This window comes from Mustela nigripes, chromosome 16, assembly GCF_022355385.1.
Source record: "Mustela nigripes isolate SB6536 chromosome 16, MUSNIG.SB6536, whole genome shotgun sequence".
NCBI lineage: Eukaryota > Metazoa > Chordata > Mammalia > Carnivora > Mustelidae > Mustela > Mustela nigripes.
The window spans coordinates 52510185-52528440 of NC_081572.1; positions in this window are offsets into that span (position 1 = coordinate 52510185).

The following is an 18256-nucleotide window of genomic DNA, read 5'->3' on the forward strand; positions in this document are numbered from 1 at the left end:
GGCTGCCCCAGTTTGCAGCCCCACTAACAGAGCACGAGGGTTCCTTTTCTCCACATCCTCGCCAATACTTGTTTCTTGAGCTTTTTTTTTTTTTGCCTATGATGACAGGTGCCAGGTGGTATCTCATTGTGCTTTCGACTTGCATTTCCCTGATGATGAGTGATGTTGAGCATCTTTTCATGTGTCTGTTGACTAGCTGTATCTCTTCTTTGGATAAGGGTCTGTTCTCGTCTTCTGCCCATTTTTTTAACTGGGTTATTTGGGGTTTTTGGGAGTCGAGTTGTATAAGTTTTTTATCTATTTTGGACACTAACCCTTTAGTGGATAATGTCACTTACAAATACCTTTCCCCTTTCCGTAGGTTGTCTTTACCTTTTGTTGATTGTTTCCTTTGCTGTGCAGAAGCTTTTTATTTTGATGTAGTCCCAATAGTTTATTTTTGCTTTTTGTTTCCCTCGCCTCAGGAGACATATCTAAAAAGATGTTGCTGAGGCCGATGTCAGAGAAATTACTGCCTGTGCTCTCTTCTTTTTCCCTCATCAGAATGAAGACGATGTCTATGGATCTATGACAGGAATGACACAGAGAAAAGCTGAGAGGACAGGAAAGCCTGGGATGGCAGTGTTGGTGGCACAAAGTGGCGTAGTGGGTTAAATGACAGTGATGAGGGAACAGTGTAAGGTTTTTTTTTTTTTTTAAAGATTTTATTTATTGGGACGCCTGGGTGGCTCAGTTGGTTAAGCAGCTGCCTTCAGCTCAGGTCATGATCCCAGCGTCCTGGGATTGAGTCCCACATCGGGCTCCTTGCTCTGCGGGGAGCCTGCTTCTCCCTCTGACTCTGCCTGCCTCTCTGTCTGCCTATGCTCGCTCTCGCTCGCTCTCTCTCTGATAAATAAATAAATAAAATCTTTAAAAAAAAAAAAGATTTTATTTATTTACCTGACAGACAAGAGATCACAAGTAGGCAGAGAGGCAGGCAGAGAGAGGGGGAAGCAGGCACCCTGCTGAGCAGAGAGCCCAATGTGGGACTCTATCCCAAGACCCTGAGATCATGACCTGAGCCGAAGGCAGAGGCTTTAACCCACTGAACCACCCAGGCGCCCCAGTGTAAGGTTTTATGGGCGAGATAAACACGACACCAGGCGAGGTAGGCACAAGGCAAGATATATTAAAGGCACTCTCCAGCGAAGTTTCAGGGCTCAGGAGAAGGGGAGCCGGGAAAGTCGCGCCGGGAGGAGGTGAGCACCCAAGGGCGAGGTTCCACCACTCTGGGAAGTGGAGTCGGGGAAGTCGCACTGGGAGGGAGTTGGCAGGGGGTCTTTTAAGGGGCCAAGGCAGGGCATGAGCTTGCATCCATATATGGTAGGGTATTTGGTGATCAGAGGGTATGGGGTGGGGGGTCCTGATACTTTTGTTTCCTGCATAGGTATCGGGTTACCTATGGAGACGTGACCTGGGCATACATCCCTTTGGTGGGAGAGTCAAGGGTTGAGGAAGGGGGGAGGGGGCTGGAAGATGGCACCCCCGGCTGTCATTTCTATTGTTCCTCCTGCGTTCCCGGAGCCACCGACCCAACAGAAGGCAAGCTGAGGACAAAGCAGAAGATGACACCCCACAACCATATTGTGCCCCACCCCATGTATGTGACATTCCTCGGGCACTCCTGGCAGAAGGGAGAAACAAATAGTTAACTTTTGGAGATCACAATCCTGCAGGACAAGAGTCTCCCTCAGTTTTACAAAAGTCTTTAGCGATCTGCAAGAACAAAACATTTCTATCAGATGGCCGGGCTTCCAGAAGGGAACGTTAGATAACCGTTCAATGACCTTCACGTCAGCCGTCCATTGACAGATACTTGAAGGGAGCAAAATGTTCCTCTAAGTATTTCCCAACTATCTTCATGTTAATGCCTTCCTAAGAGGGAAAAACAACTTGTACTTGACAACGGCAAGACCTGTGAGTCTTCTTGAACACATGAAAATCCTTTGAAAACCCCCCCATTCCCTTACCTCCCCCAACACAGTCGTAGATAATCAGTTTCCCCTCACAACTGCAGTGCAGCACGTCCTGCCCCCAGGTCCTGTCCCCCGTCTTTTAATAAAATCACCTTTTTGCACCAAAGACCTCTCAGGAATTCCTTCTGGGTCCTCGGCTCCGGACCTCACCCCACGAATATCCCAAAACCAGGTCCACAGTGACTCACCTGGGGAACGACCCGAGGGAGCAGGGATGGAAACTGCCCGGGGATGCGGAGACATCTGGTGGGGGCTGCGGGGAGGCTAAGGGCCAAGCAGGTGGTGTTCCTTGAGGTCCCTTTGCTGCAAGGGGTCAGGGTGCCCTCACTGGCTCAGGGGACAGGAGTTTGGTGTAAGGACCCTGAGGGCAGGGAGGTGCAGGAGAGGAAGCGGCCCTCACAGCCACCACTGCCCCCCACACAAGGAAGCCCAGTTCCCCCATCGGGCCTCCGGAACACTGTCATCTTGTCCCTGCAACCGGGCAGCAGAGCCCCTGCAGCGCTCTGTCTCCTCCAGGCGTCTCTGTTGTCACACCACTGTCCCACCTGTCTGCACCCGCCCCTCTCCCTGCCTTGCAGCTACCCCGTCTCCCTCCATCACACCACTCCACACCGGGATCCCAGATGTTCCCGTTGCGCACTGTCCCCGCAGGGCAGAGCTGGCATCTCGGGCCATCTAGATGACAAATCCCCATCGCAGGACTTGGGGCAGCCCACAGACCCCTCAGCGCCTCAGCCAGAGTCTGTGCAACAAGCAAGGGCATCCAGAAAGCAGGCAACTTAATCAGAACAGATGCCGGGGGCTACTTCCCCGCTCACCAGAGCCTCGGGGCGTAGCTGGCCAGACTCCTGATTGGATTCTTCTGGAAAACAAAGCCAGACGCTGGAGTGGGGTGCTAACAAAGTATACAGGAGGCCCAATCCCACTGAGGTATTCATGGGCGGCAACAGGACGGGAGGGGAGGCACGGGGAGAGGACAGGTATTACTTGGGGGCAATTACTTCTAGAAAAGGCTGGGCACCTTGCCCACTGGCACACGAGCTTGCTCCGGAAGCGTGGTAGGGGGTCCACGGGAGCGGGTGGGCTTTATCCATCTGCTCTCCGCCTCTTCCTACAGGTCAAGGTTGGTCATCTGGGAGCTATTTGCTCACACCTGTAGATCCTGTCCTCTGCCCCCTGGTTGACTCCAGGAAGCCAGGACCCCGGCCCTCCCGGGTGGCCTGGTTTTCCGATTTGAAACTGGGGAGGTGTGGGGGTTTGAATGGTGGGCTCACAAGATTTGCCCACCCAGCCCCTTGATTTGAAACAGAGCTTTATTTGGAAAAGGGGTCTTTACCCATGCAAAGATAAGTTCATTCCGGGTTAGGGAGGAGCCCTCACCCCAACAGTGTGCATCCTCCTAGAAGGCGGGGAGGAGACACAGAGGTCAAGGATGTGTGGAGACTCCGGCGGAGCTCGGAGTGAAGTTGCCAGGAACCCAGGGAGGCCTGGAGCCCCCAGAAGCTGGAGGAGGCAGGGAGGCCCCTCCCCCGGAGCGTCCAGGCAGAGGGAGGCCTTGCCCACGCCTTGATTTCAAACCTCTGGCCTCTGGAGCGAGGAGCGAGAAACCTTGGTGGCTTTGAGGCACGAAGTCTGCCGTGGTTTTCAGGGTGGCAGCCTTAAGAGACGCACACAGGAGAAAGAAGGCAGTTGAGGAAATTCAAGGTGAGCAAAATTTTTGTCCCATAGAACTGCTGTCGGGACCTGGGTGCGGGGAACGCCAGGCCGCAAGGACACGGCCCCCTTGTGGGCGGCAGATGGGAAGTAGAGCTGGAAGTCAAGTGAGGCCCGGAGCCGGAGCCGGGAGATCAAAGGCAACTCGGGGCTCATTAAAAATGGATGTGGTTGTCAATGAGGATTACTGGCGGGGATGTGAGGAGAGACGGAAGGCTAAATGCGGGGTAGAGGGGATCCCAGGGGTGGAGGTGAGTGCTGGCGAGAAGGGACTGTGGGCGGTGATTACTTGGCAGGTACTGGACAGAGCAGGGGCTTGGATTTCAGGCGACAAGAGCAGGAAGTAGCTGGGTGGCCGGGGGCACGTGTGGGTTCAGCCGGGAGAGCGAGGGGACAGTGTGACTATCCATTATCCTGGATGATCCCGGTGGTCCTAAGGATACAAGTCCGTATGGGAGACACGTGGAGAGAATTGTGCATACACACACACACACACACAGATGATGTTGACGTGGGATACATAGGCAGAAGAAAAATGATCAAATTTCCTTACTACCTGGAGCCCGCTGACAAGTCCTTGAAATAGGTGGAGTGACGTTCCTCTGGGGCCCCAACTGCCTGGATGTTCATAGTTTGCTAAGGGCAAACGGCAATCCTAGCCCAAACCGTGCCCCACACCCACCCCACCACCTGCCAGGGTCCTCTAAGTCCGCTTTAATGCACAAAAATTCCTTTGGAAAGTTCTTTATCTCAAAATCCCCCAAGCATAGGGCCCACCAGAATACCCCTGAAGGTCTTATGACAAAGACCTCATTAGGTAATAATAATAAATGTAATTTATTAAATGGAATTGTAAATTTTTTCTTTAAATTTTATTTAAATTTAAATTTAAATTTTTATTTAAATTATTTATTTTTATTTAAATTATTTAAATGTAATTGTAAATTGTAAATGTAAATGTAATTAAGTAATAAATGACCTTTCCCCAGGGCGCCTGGGTGGCTCAGTTGGTTAAGCCACTGCTTCCGTCTCAGGTCATGATCCTGGAATCCCGGGATCGAGTCTGAGTCCCGCATCTGACTCTCAGCTCTGCAGAGAGTCTGCTTCTCCCTCTGAGCTTCTCCCCTCTCATGGTCTTTCTCACTCTCTGTCTCTCAAATAAATAAGTAAAATCTTTTTTAAAAAATTAATAAATGACCTTCTCCCAGCAATATATAGCCCCCTCAAGGTCCTGGAAACCTTGCTTCCAAGATTCCGTAGACTTAAAGCTCTCCCCAGACCTTCAACTTGAAGTGTAGAACGGGCCACTCCTCCTGACCCCAGTGCGGCTCTTTCTGTCCATGGGTACTGTCCCCCGTGCTTTAATAAAACCACCATTTTTCACCAAAGACGTCTCAAGAATTCTTGGCTGAAGGCTTCGAACCCTAATAACGTCTTTCCTAGATCAGCGAGACAGAGGAGGCAGAAATTGGAGTGATACGGCCATGAACCATGAACCCAGGGAAGCCGGGAGAAGCAAGAAGGACCCGACCCCAGACTCTCCCCAGGGAGCCCGCCGCTCTGGGCATCCTGGATTCCGGCTGGCAGTCCTGACGTCATGCTTCCGACCTTCAGAACCGGGAGAACACATTTCTGTTGTCTTAAGCCCATGGTGTGGTGGGAATTGGCGAGCGCAGCCCTAGGGAACCAGGACTCGGGGCGACGGAATGAGGGCAGACGTGTTCCTGCATGGAGAGGAGCCAGGAGAATGCAGGGGGTGTGTAGAGGGAAGGGAAGGGGGCTTGGTCATGGACATATGTCTGTGCGTGTGTGTATGTGTGTGTGTGGAGGGGTGGGTCTACACAGCACCTGCACAGAAACAGAAAAGAGCCCAGATGCCTAGGATGAGTGCCTAAAGCAGACAAGAAAACCCAGCCAGATACGGACAGGCAAACCCACGCCCACGCCCACACCCTACATTGCAGGCATTATGATTTTGTTTTCTGTCTTGTTCTACGGCCACAGCAGCTGGCTGTGTCTACCCGAGGCCAAAGCAGTTGGGCCGTTCAGCAAAATCGTTAGTCAGGCTACCAGTTCAGGGAGGCAGCACGGCACAGAGCAAAGGATATGAATTATTTACTCTAATCGTTCGCCCTGACTTCGGAAATGACTAGGGATTGTTCCACCTGGCAGATGGGGAGACAGGCTGGGGCTCGCATAGGTGGTGACACCTCTCCGCAGTCACACCGCTGAGGGACAGACCAGGATTCAAATTTGCATCGGCCCGACTCCTCAAGGCAAGAACATCCCATCATATGCAGACTACGCAAATCGACGTGCTCTCCCAAGCTTTTGGAGTCGTCTGCCTGAGATAGGCACTTGAAAAGAGCAGGGCAAACATCTCTTAAGAAACCACCTCCCCGGGGCACCTGGGTGGCTCAGTGGGTTAAGCATCTGCCTTCAGCTTGGGTCATGAAACCAGCGTTCTGGGATTGAGCCCTGCATCAGACTCCTTGCTCAGCGGGGACCCTGCTTCTCCCTCTCTCTCTGTCCTTCCCCCCACTCTTGTGCTCTCTCTCTCTTAAATAGATAAATAAAATCCTAAAACATATATATATATATTTTTTAAAAGAGAACCACCTCCCCCAAATTAGAGATAGCCTGATTTCTCCCCATGACCTGATTTCTTTGGGGGCTCCATGGACCCCCTGAAATTGTTGCAAAATTTTGTAAGTGTATGTTTGTTTTCTAGGTGGTAGGGATCTTCTCTCTTAGGGGAGTCTCAAAGGATGTTAATCTTACTGCTCTAGACATAGGGAACCATGGTGGGTTTTGTGAGTCACCATTAGTCTTTATAAGTCTTACGCTAGCTGTCCATAATCCACAAATAAAGACAGTGTTTTGGGAGGAGTCTATAAAATTCACATATACAATATGTTTGCATTTTTTTGTTTGTTTGTTTTATTTTTTCAGTTGAGGCAGCTTCTGTCCAGGTAGTTGTGGTCCCATGTAGGTAAGATATAAAGATATAAAAGATGCTCACAAAAGCAAACCCAGAAATGACCAAGTCATTCCCAGTTACGTAAACACATTCGCAAAATTCCTCCACACCTTGTCTATATTCCCAGTTCATTTCACTGGAACTTTCTAAGGCGATAGGATCCCATCTCAGTGATGTGGCAAAGGTTAACAGGGCGGCCTCTTCCGTATCAGAGAACTGGAAACAAGCAAGGGAGAGAAAGCTTGATTTCAGAGAAAGGCATAGATTTTCTCCTTACACCTTTGTTCTGCCAAAACCTCTCTGCGTTCGTCTTGGCTTTCTAGAGAAACAGATTGATTGATGGATTGATTGACTGATTGATTGATTATAGGGGATTGGCTGACGCAGTTACGGAGACCAAGAAGTCTCACACCTGTAGTGCCAGGCAGGCAAGCTAATGACCTAGGAGAGTCAAGGAAATGGGTCCCGTCTGAGTCCAAAGGCCTGAGAGGGGGAGAGCAGATGACACAGGTTCTAGTCGGAGTCTGAGTCTGAACACAGAAGACCAACGTCCCCGCTAGAAGACCATCAGGCAGAGAGAGACAATTCTCACTCCACATCTTCCACAGAAGGACTGAGTCCCACTCACCTGTGGAGGGCAATCTGCTTTACTCAGTCTACACATTCAAATGCTAATCACATCCAGAAAGGCCCTTATAGACCCGCCCAGAATAATGTTCAGCCAGATACCGGGACACCCAGTGGCCCAGTCAAATGACACATAAAATTAATTGTCACACAATCTGTTTCTTTTTCTCTTTCTTTCTGTCTTTTGAAGATTTTATTTATTTATTTGAAAGAGAGAGATACAGAAAGAGAGAGAAAGCATGAACAGGGCGGGAGGTAGAGGGAGAGGGAGAAGTAGTCTCCCCACTGAGCCAGGAGCCCAACATGGGACTCGATCCCAGGACCCCAGGATGGTGACCGGAGCTGAGGGCAGACACTTAACCATCTGAGTCACCCGGGCGCCCACACTACCTGTCTCTTTACGCATCACTTTACCCTACTCTCCAGCCCCAAAGGAAGAGGGTCCCCTCGGATCCCATCTTCTCTTCCTGTCCTCGTCCTTGTCCTTCAGCCCCTAAGCATCCTTGAAGGCTGCCGAAAAGAAGGGAAAGCAGGAAAGAGACAAGTGCAGTTCCGGGGGAAGCTACAGCCCTCCTGTAAGCAATGGGAAGGTCAAGCACAATTATAGATTGCAAATGATAGTTTTGGTCGATCAAAACTCATGAAATATGGAAATAAAGATTCTCTGAAAGTGAGAGGAAACAACACAAAACGGAAAGTCCGAGGGAGACACCTTAGCACCAGTCACTGCTGGATTCAGGGTCTCCGGTAATGCCAGGATCTAGCCTCTCCCCTCCTTTTTGCTCTGTTTTCACCTGCAGCGGCTATTGTCTGAGAGGCCCTCTCTCAGAGGTCAAGACGGCGGCCAGTAATACCAGGCTTACCTTCTCAAAAGCTCAATTCCAACAACTCAATTCAAAGTCTTCAGCTTGAATCATCTGGTCATGAGTTGGACCACATGACCAGTCCTGACCAGATCGCTGTGGCCAAGAGGAGGCTGTGCTCCCACTGACCAGCCTCGCTAACATGTCACCCGTGGTGGAGAGTCAATCTCATCCCAATCTCATCCCTTGAGGACAGACGCGGTAGCTCCATGCAGAGAAGTCAGGGAGCTGTTAACGGAATGAAGAGGCATGGATGGCTTGGGAGTGAAGACAAGAAGGTAATTTGCTACTTGAGGGTAATTCTAAGACAATGGTTCTCACTTCCGGGTGCAGGGGGTGATTACCTTCCCCAGGGACACCTGGCTATGGGTGGAAACATTTTTGGTTTTCACAGCTGGGTAGTGTTACTGCCCCTAGTGGGTGGAGGCCAGGAATGCAGCTAAAACCCTACCGTATATATGGTACAGGAGAGGTTCCCCTACAACGAAATATTATTTGGCCCCAAAATCAGTAGTGTTGAGGATGAGAAACTGTTCTGGGCCCAGAATGCAGCCATGGCAGCCGAGACCCATCTCTTCAGGAAAGACAGTAAGATTTCTGTCCATATCTACTGAAGCATGTTTATGTCCTCGAGGTTTACAAAAAGTGGTTGGCCCTCCAAGATGGGAAAGGTGCCTGGATCCATCCCTGCTTCCTTAACTCTTGAGCTAAACTCCCAGCCCCGTCCATCTGTATTTCAGGCATCGCGATCATCGAGGTGACTATATTTGCTCTAAGAAATTAGGTGAAAAATCCTAGTGGACATCTTATAAATCAAAATTACAGGCAGTAGTTAAAAACAGCAGATGGAGAGCACCGGCCCGTGATCTTGGGGAATATCAGCCAAGTGGCCCAGCATGTTCCATCAGTTCTCCCAGGCAGTGTTTGCAGGAGACTGCCTCCCCATCTGCACTCACCGTATTCTTGTCCACACTGGCTGGTAAAGGGGGGCACCCAGGTCAGAGCTCCTGGAACCTTTTTTGGGGGCTTCTAGTGGTACCCCTGTGGAAAGGCCATGTGTGGCAGGGAGATAGTGAAGGGGAATGTATCATCCCCTTCATGTCGTCAATTAGGATACTTTAGGCTGCTGATGGCTGAAATTGTTTAAACAACAGGCAAGCCATTATCTCAAATAACAACAAGGCAAGAGGTCCTACTTCCAGTTCGTTGCAGACTTTCTGGCTCTGCGCTCCCTGGAACATTTGCAGGTATCCCATCCAGGCACCACAGGCTCAGAGGAGGGGGTGGCCCCTTGTCTTACATAATAGGGAAGACTTTTCCCAGAAGCCACATCACCCACTCATTAGCCAGGACCAAGCAAGCCCATTCTCAAGCCAATTCCATTGCAGGCAGAGGTGGGTTTGCAGTGGTAGGGGCAAGAGTCTCATCACTTGAAGTAGAATGGATATGACGGGTCTACCTAATGACCACTGCCCCCATTTAGTGGAGGGTACATACCAACCAATGTTGCCCTCCCTGGTATGTGAGTCAGGGTTTTATCTAAGAACCAGGTCTGTTGTTCTTGCTGAATCTTGTTTAAGATTATTTACAAGTCTGAGTCACGATGAGATCGGAGCAATATTTAATTAAGAATAAAGAACTATCTTAGGGCAATTCACAAGGCGGTGGGGGTGCAGGCAGTTCCTTTAAAGGTGTCCTATTTCTGAGCACTTCAACGATAGGTGTAAGTAGAATATGTAAGAATATCGGAGTTGAATTGAAAGGGATTTTGGATTTTGTATCAGATATATGTTTTCATCTGCCCTGCAAGGCTAGGAAAGTAGCCCTAGACTCTTAGCTTCCATAACCCCATGGGCTAACTTCCAATGTATCAAAGCCAACATTTCACTGAACACTACACTGTGATGTAAAAAAGACTCCCAGTGTCTCAACCAGAGATTGAAGGAGCCCTTCTCCCTCTGACTCACACGACTGCTTCCACATTGTAGGGGTTGCTATTTCCAATACCCCACTCCAGGAACCGATGACCTTCTTCAGGAGCAATGAGAATTTATTACGGAAAAAATGTTAGCTAAGTGTGATGTGTGTAGCACATTAAAAAAAAAAAAAAAAAGGGCAAACACAAATGAAAGCCAATGACCTTGAGGAAGAAACAAGCACATTGAGGTGTGATCAGTGGTCCTTTATTAGTCATTGTTTCCAAGTACCAGTCCCTAAATAACCTAGGACTAATTTGGAACTTTCCACCTTGAAGTGAGACCCTTGCAGACCATTGAGAGCTCTGTAATGCTTATCTGCTTGGCATGAAATGTCCTTCAGGTAAATGCTCTTCTTTCAACTTCTTTTACTGACAAAACCCCCTATTGGCTCTGGCTCCGCCTTCCTACGAGCATCATGGGCTATTCCTCCAAAACTTTTACCCTCTGCCCTGTGGGTTATACAGGCTGGCCTCTTGGGGAAGCATTTTGAATGGAAGTAATGCGCAACATTCATGCGTGAACTAGAGCATTGGACTGCCAGTCAGAGACCTTCTAGGGCTTTCTTTCCCTTTGCTCCATGAATCAGCAACACTGAAAGAGAGGGCGCCTCTCTCGGTCTGGGTGTCAGAGTTCAGGGACACGCAGAGGAGCGCCCCCGCTTACCAACAGTGCACATGTCACTTGAACAGAAAAAAAATTTAAGCATGTTAAAAAAAAGATAAACTGATAGCTTTTGGGGTTACTCGTTACTGCGGTGTAAACTAGCCCGTCCTAGTTGAAACGTTTCTCAAAGTCCTTATTGTGCAGTATCAGGAGAAAAAAGGTTGGAGGAGGAGACAGAAAAGTTACATAGTCTGATGATCTTCCCTTGATAAAAGGGGGTGTGATTTATGAACTGCTTCTGTACAAAAGGACACGGCGCAGGGGATGAGCTGTCACTTCCGTGATAACATGGTGTTTTGTTTTTGAGGGGTTCTTCTCCCTTGGAGGCTTGGAAGAAGGAAGCTGCCACATTGTGAGCGGGTCTTTAGAGAAGGCTAGTGATGTGAGGAAGGTGCGGTGGCCTTTCGTCGCCGAGAGCTATCCCACGGATGGGACCCCAGCGTTACAACCATGCAAGGAGAGCTCTGCCAACAATTTGGGGAAGCTTGCAAGGTGACCTTTCTCTGGTGCAGCCCCTGAGGGGACCTGCCTGTGAGCATCTCCGGTGAGACCCTGAGAAGGGGACTGGGACCATCTTATGCTCTGACTGGTGACGCACAGAATTCAGAGTCAGTAAATGGCGTGTTGTTTTAAGCTGTAAATTGTGGTAGCTTACCAGGCAGGAACGGGAAATGGATGTACTTGATGAAAACACTTTTCAAGTCAGAAAATCCCTTACGTGCTCAATGTTACTCTTTCGGTAACACGGTCTTGGGATCGGCGACGGGCCTGGAATCATCTGAGGGACTTGGGATCGAAGGTGAACTAAACGAAGATGTTGCCCGAAGGCCTGTACCATCTGGTGAGGAAAGGAATGGGTGAGGGAGACAGAGAGCCCAAGACACATTGCATTAGAGCGCCCTGAGCGCTCTGGGGGACAGTAGGACGCGTGAGGGGATGGTGGCCGGTGAGTCCTGCGGCCATCTGGAGATGGAGAGTTGCAGACCCAAGTTAAGCTGGCCTGCGTGAAGATGGCAAGAGGGCCAGGAGGTTGGCGTGAAGGCCGCAAGAGGGGAGCCCACTGGGGACTGAGGTCGGATGGGTCCTGGGGTGTTCATCCTATGGGACCTGGTGGGCCCTTTAATCTGGGGAACCACTGCAGGGTGCCCAGGAGAGAAGATGTAAAATGATCTCTCCAGCAGTAGAAGGGCAAGGAAGGAAGGGAGCCATTGGAGCCCTCCCCCTGCTCCTCTCCCCAGCAAGAGACACCGGTGATGACCCCTGGATTCTGGCTCCATTCTGAAGATCCAGTCGCCAGGGTTTTCAGGAAAAGAGGCAGAGAGGAGGGTGTGAAGGTTTTGGCGGAGTGAACGGGGAAGGCAGCTCCGGGAGGGAAGATGTTGGTGGGGCGCGGAGATCAGGAGTCTGGTGGGGCGCGCGGGGTCTGCAACGTGTCTTAGACCTCGGAATGGAAATGCCTCTGTGGCAGGTGGAGAGACGAGACTGGAATGAGCTAGAAAAGTCAACACTGGCGAGCCCCCTTCGGGGTGCTGGTGCATGGCTGGTGTTCCCAGTTGTGGGACTGCCCGGGCTCACGAGGGGCCGTGGAGGGGGAGGAAGGAGAAGAGGGTCAGAGATTGAAGCAGAAGAACCGCCAGCCCGGGCTGACAGCGAGCACCCAGTGAAACAGGAAGAACCTCCAGCAGCCTTGGGGTTACTAGAAGCCAAGAGGAACAGAAAGCACACAGCTGGGTCCAATGCTGTGAAGAGGTCAAGTCAGTGAGGAGGGAGAATTGCCCACTGGGTTTAGCAACGCAGAGGTCACAGGTGACCTTGACACCAGCGGATACAACAGAGTGTGGCGGGGGGGGGGGGCGTGCGGAAACCTGGTGGGCATAAGAGGTCACCATGGGGAGGTAATTGAAAACAGCAACTCCGGAGGGCTCTCTTGGACTTTGCTGCAAAGGGGAGCAAAGAGAGACGCAGGAGGCCAGCCGGCAGAGGAAGTGGAGTCAAGAGGGGTTTTTGTTTTGTTTTGTTTTCCTTTTAAATGGGAGACGAGGCATGTTTGTGTGTTTGTGGACGAGATCCTGGTGAGAACAGGGCATCCGTGCTGCAGGAAGGAGAGGGGAGGTTTTCTGGAGCCATGTGTTGGAGCAGAGGAGAGGGAATCAGAGTAGTGCGCACAGAGAGGGTCTGGCTTTAGAGGGAACAGCCCCTCCTGGAAACCCGCCCTCGAGCCGACTCCTGGGAGAAGATGCTGGAAGGTGGGTGATGAGTCAAACACCCTCTTTGGTAGAAATTCTCTTTTGATTGCTGCCTTTCTTTGGGGGGGGGGGGCACAGGGAGTGGGTTCACCAGCTGAGAGAGAACAGGGAGGGGGGTAGTCTGGAGCTGGAGGACGGGGAGAATGTGTGGACTGTGTCAAGGCCGTGCTGAAGCCCTTGACCATGAGCGGCATCGAGGCCACCCTGGGGAGCGGGCATCCTCCTCCAGTCACCTTCAGCTGGCCAGGTGCAGGCGTGAGCATCTGGCCATCAGCCCCCCTTCGCCTGCCGGAGGGGAGCCAGGAGTGGGGTACACCAGCTCTTCAACTGAAGCAAGGAAGTCCGGTCACTCGGGCGCCTACCCGTCGTGCGGGGTCCACTTGGACTTGAATTGCGTCTCCCCCGACGTCCCGGCTCCAGGGACCACCCGCATCTCTGCCTTCCCAGCTAAGCCGAAGCATCCTATTGAAGCTGGAATGGACGGTGGGAACGGACCGTCTTGCCCCAGAGCCTGGACCCGGGGCCGCCCGGAAGCACATCACACTCGAGGATTGACCATGACGGAGGTCACGTTAGCCACCGGGACAAAAGCTATTTCAAGAGACACGGGTGGTTCCAAATGACCAGCATGACCAGCTGGGGCGAAGGCAAAGTGACCTCGAGAGTAAGGAGGGGGACCGGGCTGTGGAAGAGGCAGAAAAAGGAGGAGGAGGAGGAAGTGAGGCTTATGGCGGCCCCTACCCACTGCAGATGGGGCCGGCGACCCTGACTTGCTACGGTGCCCAGCAGCCAATGGGTATCTTTTGAGACCCTGGGGGCTGGGGGGGTCTGTCACTGATGACTGAAGGGGGCCTTCCTCTCAGAGCAGGTGTAGGGACTGGAGGGCACCATCTTCACGACCCAGGGTGTGGATGGAGGCCCCTTCCCGCCGGTCGCTGGTCCCCCTCCACCTCTCCCAGCCCTGAGAACCCAGCCACCGCACTGTCCTCGCTCCCTCACCCTGCACCCGCCACCTCTCCCTAGATGCAGGGGCGGCTGATCGGCTGATGGCAGATTAACTGGCTAAGTCTTTCCTTCCCGAGTGGTCCCGGCTACCGGTGTGTGCCGGACAGCAGTTTGCTGGAATGCTGGGAGCCCAAATACTTATGTTAGGGCCTTTGACCGCACGCTACAGTGATGTAGATTTATCAAATGTTTTCCTCTTTCTGCCTCTTTGAAAGGCTGATTTATAGGACGCCGCCTCGGCCTCCCTTCCGTTCTTGAAATAGGAAGTGTTCGTGAGGAGCCAAGGTCATATTTAATATCTTGCCAAGGAGGCTTCTGCACTTGGCTAACAAGTGAACGACATCCCTGCCAAATGGCCCACATCTGTTTGGGCTCTTCTTTTTGACTAAACAAATTAACATTAAAATACCTCGCCCCGGGAATGCCAAGTGTCCCTTTCTAGCTGAGGGCGCTGGGACAATTCTGAGGGAGGGGGCCACTGCCTGGGAGCACTAGCACTGGGCCAGGCAGATGTTTGTGGGGAGAGGGTCCCCGGCAGGCTGGTGGCCGGGGGACGATGGGACGGACCCCGGGCTGGCCGGGAGAGGCCTCGCCCTCCACTCCCTGCATATGCCCAGGGTTGGGGCCTCGGGGTAGGGGGCAGGGGCTGTGAAAAATGGACCCGGCTGGCTCATTTCTGGATCTTCGATCGGGAAGTTTTCCGCAGATGATTCCTAAAAAAGCGGAGATGTCTTCCGAGCAACATCTTATTTAGAGAAGAAAGAGTCTAAAGGTGAGAGGTGCCTTTTCGGGGGCTCCTTTCAGGCTCTGCGTCCCCGAGTAGGGGGCTGGCTTGGGAAATCCCGGAGTGGGGCTGATGTGGTGTTGAAGAGCAGGGAGAGAGACGCCCTGGATTGTCATCGGTCAACGGCCTTATGATGACTGACTTCAATCCGCACCTGCAAACAGATGTGGTCTTTCTTTCTTTCTTCCTAACGATTTTACTTACTGGGGCGCCTGGGTGGCTCAATGGGTTAAACCACTGCCTTCGGCTCAGGTCATGATCTCAGGGTCCGGGGATGGAGCCCCGCATCGGGCTCTCTCTCCTCGGGGGGATCCTGCTTCCCCCCTCTCTCTGCGTGCCTCTCTGCCTACTTATGATCTCTTTCTCTGTCAAATAAAAAAAAAATAAATAAATAAAAGATTTTATTTATTTATTTATTTTATTATTATTTTTAATTTATTTTTATTTTTATTTATTTATTTATTTATTTATTTGACAGACAGAGATCACAGTAGGCAGAGAGAGAGAGAGAGGAGGAGGAAGCAGGCTCCCCACTGAGCAAAGAGCCCAATGCGGGACTCGATCCCACTGGGATCATGACCTGAGCTGAAGGCAGAGGCTTTAACCCCACTGAGCCACCCAGGTGCCCCAGGTGTGGTCTTTCTTGACAGCGACTCCCCAACCACTGGTGTGACAGGGTAGGGACAACCAACCCTATCACCCACAAAACCTTCAGCTTGCCCTCGTGGTCATGGGTGGGAGGGACGGAGGGTGTGCCAGCGGCTGAGCCCTGCCTTTGCTGGGACCCCTCCCCCAGGCCTGGGGGTTCTTTTTTGGGGCTCCTGACATGGGCACACTTCCTCAGTGCCCTGACCCCAAAGTCTCGCTGAGGACCAAACTAGAAGGTACTTCCCTTTCCTTCATCACAGGAGAGGGTCACTGCCTATGTACCGGGGCTCCGATTGACTTGACCCCGGCTGAGTGGGTCCACAAAGGGCACAAACCCTAAGTCAGGCCAGTTAAGGCCATCATCTCAGTACCAAGACTTCCTTCTTTTTCTTTTTTTTAAATATTTTATTTATTTATTTGGCAGACAGAGGCAGGCAGAGAGGTAGGCAGCGAGAGAGGGGGAAGCAGGCTCCCTGCCCAGCAGAGAGCCGGATGCGGGACTCGATCCCAGGACCCTGAGATCATGATCTGAGCCAAAGGCAGAGGCTTTATCCCACTGAGCCACCCAGGCACTCCCAGGCGCCCCTTTTTAGAAGAGTTTATTTATTTATTTGACAGAGAGAGAGAGAGAGAGAGAGAGACAGAGGGAGTGCACAAGCAGGGGGAGCAGGAGGAGGGAGAAGCAAGCTTCCCACTAATCCCAGGACCCTGGGATCAGGACCTGAGCTGAAGGCAGACACTTAACAGACTGAGCCACCCAGGTGCCAAGCCCCCAAGATTTCCTTTCTTGCTAGGTTTGGATAAGAAGTTTGCCACAAGTTAAGGAATAACAAATATTTGTGAATAATAGGGGTTCCCCTATCTTAAGGGGAGAGAGCTTGCCAAGAGTTGTGCCAACAGCAAGTAGAGGGAACAAACTGTCTCCTGGATGGAGCCATGCCTGAAGTTAGATTGCTTCCAGGCTTATCCACTACAGGAACTAACACATCCCTTCTCTTAATTAGGCTTGTCCGTTGCAACTGAGAGTCCAAACCAAGACAAATGTTGGTTAACGATTAACGGAGGAGGGCACACTCTGCCAGGAGAGTAACTGTGGATTTTTCTCCCCATCTAGTTCTGGAGAGCTCACCTATATTTTAGAGACCAAGGGCCAAGTGGTCGCCTGAGGGGCCTAAATTAATGAATATGCTGGTGGGTTATTTAGATTGGAGAGACTCAGAAGGGTGGGGAGAAGGAAGTTTGTGTGTGTGTGTGTATGTAGTTCCTGTTCTAGAACCTTTTGGGCAGAAGCACTGGACTGGAGGGGAGCCTGGGGCCATGCTCTCAGCCCAAAGGCGATGCACGTCGTCTTGAGCAAGCAGTTTCTTAGAGCGCACTGCCCATCTTACGTGACTGCAGTTCGAGGACTGGCCAAGATTTTCTTGGGGAGATTCCAGGCAGAGGCTCAGGCTGTTGGTGGTCTGCAAGCTTTGGGGAGGCATGCTTGTGTGCATGAGGGGTGGGGGCAGGCGGAGGCGGTCTGGGTCTTCCGCAGGAGATCAGACCGGCAGTCAAGGCCATCAGGGAATTGCACCACCTTGTCTCCCAAGCTACGACCCCAGAATATCCCAGGGTCCTCTTTCTGCCAACCACCCAACCTGGCCTGTGGGTTTCCCTCTGCCCTACCTTTGTCCCTTCTCCCTTGTCTGCCCAGGTTCAGACCATTTATCCTCGGCTGGTCTCCCCAGTTCTCCCAGTCCACCTTCCAGGCCACGGCCTGACTCTTACTTCTAAGGCATGTCCATGGCCTGCTGTCCTCCTGCTATCTTCAGTGGCTCCCCATTACTCCTAGGGTGAAGTCCAGACTACGTCCTGAGGCATATACAAAGCCTGCCGATTCCATGCCTTCAGTCTCATCCCCCATCCGTCCCTTGTGCCCCTACTCCAGCCATGAACTTGGTTTTCCAGACACTTCCAGACACTACACGAGACATCCCGCGGGGCCTTGCTCACCCTGGTCTATGCTAGGAACGCCCTCGCCCCTCCGGTTCCCCTCCCCTGCCGCGTTCTGCTTGATGATCAGTGGCCGACGCTGAATTCTTCCCTGAGCGCGGAAGCCCAGCTGAGCCCAGCAAAGCCCCATAAGGAGAAGATGGTGTGACTAGGGTAGAGAGAGCTGCAGGCTCACTTTGGCTCAGATGTCCTTAGAAGAGAGTCAGGACCTACTGCCCGATGGCTATGCGATGGGCACGGAGCCCAGAGGAGAGGGTCAAAGAGTCAAACCGAGACCCAAGAACCAGGATCCTGGAGCAGTAGGTGCCCAGGAGACCCAGGGGGGCTGAGCCAGCCCCCCACGGTAAGGTGTCAGGGCCCGGAGAAGGTGGAGACCATCCAAGCACTCCAGGTCAGAAATGGGGTGCCCCTGCGACTCCCACCCCGCTCCTGGGGTCCTCGCTCCCCACGGATCTCCCAAGCGGACTCCTGGGGGTCAGGGAAGGATCTGGGTTCACCTCTTTAGCGGCATAGGGCCCTGGGGGATTGATTTGCTCAGGATAAGAGACTGAATGGGTGTTGAGTTAGCCCATACCCTGGGTGGGGAAGGGGGGGGGGATGGTACCCCTCCTCTTGCCGGAAGCTTTGTTTCAGTCTGTGTTTGTTGAAGCTGGGAAGGGGTGTGGGGGAGGTCTTGTTTATGTTTGTCTTGCTGATGGCCACTACGATTGTTGATTGTTCCGTCCTGCTCACCTTGCTGTC